A 3,672-nucleotide genomic window follows, 5' to 3' on the forward strand; every position below is an offset into this window, starting at 1 on the left:
ATCCTTCTATATTTTTAAAATTATTGTAAAGATGTCTGGCACAATTTCTTACTTCAACATTAGGGAACAACAAAGAAATCGTTTCTATTAAGCCCTGTAAAACAATTAAAACAACATGCTAAGCAATCATTTTTATATAAACAATTTAGCATATACCATGACTTTATAGTACCTTTTGTTTGTCAGACATGAAACATATATTGTAGGAGTTGTCGATCTCCAAATCTCTCTGTAACAACTCGAGGAGCCAAAACCATGATTGTTTGTTTTCACTCTCAACTACAGCAAAAGCCACTGGATATATACAATCATTGGCATCAACCCCAACAGCAGCAAGCAAATGTCCACCATAATATCCCTTCAGCCAACACCCATCTAACCCTATAATTCTCCTACAACCAGTTAACCAACCTGATTTGCATGCTTCAAGGCATATATAAAGCTTCTGAAATAGCCTACAGTCTAATTTACAGATGGTTGTTGTACCAGGGTTGCTTCTTCTTAACTCAAGTAAATAATCATATATATTGGCATATTGAGCTTTGTGATTCCCTTGAACTAGATATACTGTAAGGATGTTAAGGAATAATTGGGATCAACTTGAAATTTGTGTAAATAATGTCTAGCCATCCACTTTGAAGTAATATTCTTATTTTTCATTACTTTGCTACACTTATGGTGGTTGACTAAGGTCTTAATTTGCCAACTCCCATCCATTGGATCCTTGGGATTTAACTTGGATGCCCATAACGTCCATGGACAACTAGGTGCACAGACTGCTTTCACCCTAAGCATGTCATTCCTAGTTAGTTTGGTTACTACCCTATTTATCCTCCCATCTTGTTAATCGCATCTTTTAAAATGTCTCTACTAGGGAAAACCAAACCCTTTATCAATATAGGGTTCCTCATATCAGTTTGAGGATTGAATAGAGGGTACTTTTTATTCCCATATTTATCATAATCCACGTCATTATTCAAATCATCATCACTGCTACTATCAAAATCATCTTCTAAACTCTAAAAACTTGAATCCAGTAAGTGGTCTAACTCATTCTGTATCATTTCACCTACTAGTTCAACCTCTGGTTCATCTACCTTATCACCATCAGACTCAAAAAAATCAGAATAAGAAGTACCTGACTCATAAGCTTTATATGAACTATCATCTAAGTCGGACGCTTCTCCTCCAAAATCTCCCCCTAAAGTATTTTGTTCAACTTCAAACCTAAACCAAAAAAGAAAAATAAAACATTATATTAGTATCAACAAATTGCACAATTCAAACCTGAAAAAACATTATCTCAAATTCAGTTCAATTTCAAACAACATCAGTAATGAATTTATGAACATTTTAGGACATTCAGACAACAGTCAATATTCACATTTGGACAACATTAAAATACATAATCTAAAACATGAAAACAGTAATCATTATTCACATCCTGACACCTGAGTTAAAATGAAAAACTGAACATATACATTTGCATCAAACTACACCTGAGTTAAAATTAAAGTATATGTTTTGGGAGACAGCAACATAATTATTTTTTGTTCTTATTTGATAGATTTACAATTGTTTTTGGTTTATTAAGTGAAATTTTGCTTCATTCTTATTTGATAGATTTAAAATTATTTTTGGTTTTGTTCAGTAGACAGGTCAAAGAAACAAAAATACTCCCTTACTGTTTACCATTTCTTCTTTCCACTAAAAATATATTGAGAGTATATGTTCATGCTTGGGCTATCTAAGTTATTTAGTGGTTGCCAGTTGGGGAAAATAATAGATGTTAGCATGTAAATGTTGCAATTCTCGGTTATGCCCCACATTCGGTGTTGCCAATCAGAGTTGTTACGTTGGCTGAACGTACATGTTTCATGCCTCTTCCCAAACTGAAATGCCTTACCATCAACCCTGTAAGCCCAATTGAACTCCTCAAATTTTCACATCCTTCACATTCCATAACCCATAACTCAAATTTGTTTCAGCCGCTTTACTTGGTTTTGGTGAATGAATAGGTATTCTACACTCCATTCTTGAGGCATATGTGGACATGGTTGGGTGCCTCACCAGCCACAAGGAAGAACTTTTGTTCCTTGCTGGAAGCTGGTTATAGTTGTATCGTAGTGCACGGTGGAGTGCAAGAGACATTTCTCATGCAAAGATGATTCGAGGTTTCATTCTTCTACCACTCCTGTATTCTTATTTTTCTTCTTTGCTAATTAGGTTGTGTGAAGCCCTTCTGACATAACCTGTTTATCACACCCTGTTTTCTCCAACGCCCAAAACTTACAATTGGTTTTATTATTGGATCTTGATCATCTTCTTTATCTCTTTATGTTGGCAACTAAAAAATTCTGGGTTTATTTCTGGACTTACATGTTGCATTCCTTAAGTCACAAAGAGGATTTATTTGTATAGCAAGGTAATTCAGCTCAAAATCAGTAGTAAGAAAGAATAATATGGAATACCCACAAAGAGATTGTGAACATACAAGTTGATTCAGATTAGAAAATTTTGATTGAGCAATCAATTTTTCAAGAACTGTGAAAAAAACTAGAAAATATGATGATTAGGAACAAGAACATAGGAATTTTAATGATTAGAAAATATAGTGATTAGGAACAAGAACAATTTGAAAAAGTTGAAGAAAATATCAAGAATTTTAATTTAGGGTTTTTATTAAACAATAAAAAATTAATCTTTTGTTTTTAGTATTGAATAAAAGAGACAGAGGAATGCAAAGAAGACATACCGAGTCTCCATTGAATCCATCTTTATGAAGCGATCAATTTGATTTCAACTATTTTGATCTTAATAATAGTTTTTCTAATCAAATGAAAAAAAAAACCTAAAAAAAGAAGAGATGAAGAAAAATTAAAAAGAGGAGATGAACAGTTTTTTCAGTTAAGGTTTAGGTTTAAAATTTTAATTAATTAAATTTATTTAATTTAAAATCTATTTTCATCCCATTTAGAAATCTAAGTTGGCACTTAAAATCTAGTTGGACTGCCACATAGGATTACCGTTAGAGAGATAACGGAACTTAACGGTAGAGTGATCACTTCGTAACAAAATAATAACATAAGTAACTAATACGTAACATTTCAAACATAAGTGACTAAAATGTAACTTGAGGCAAACAAAAGTGACTATTTTTGCAGATTACCCTATTTTTATTTCTAGAAATTTAGTTTTTTATTTAATTTTTCTTAATATTTTTAGATTTTTTATTAAATTAATTGGTGTGATATTTTAAAATAAAAATATTCGTAGCAATGTAACTATAAAATAATGTTTTAATGAAACTGAATTTAATAAAATAACTTAAACTTAAATTTGAAAATTTGAAAAAATAAAAAGATTAAAATTCTGAAATTAAAAAGTGTAAGGACTAAATTTTAAATTTGTGAAACTTATAAACATATTTTAATTTAATAATTATATTTAAAAAAGGTCAATTTTTGTTTGTTTGTTTATTGTTGGAGAAAAGAGAAAGGTAGACGTAAGGGGAGGGACACATAATCCTCCTTTTTGGCGCAAATTTATTTGTTTTTGCTTTGAAATGGAAGATGAAAGATAATTTTGGACTTCAACGGCCAACACTTAGGCAAGGTTTTTAGAATTGGTTGGGTGTGTTCAAAAATTATTAAAAATAAAATAAAATATTAA

This window comes from Gossypium raimondii, chromosome 8 (assembly GCF_025698545.1).
Source record: "Gossypium raimondii isolate GPD5lz chromosome 8, ASM2569854v1, whole genome shotgun sequence".
Lineage (NCBI taxonomy): Eukaryota > Viridiplantae > Streptophyta > Magnoliopsida > Malvales > Malvaceae > Gossypium > Gossypium raimondii.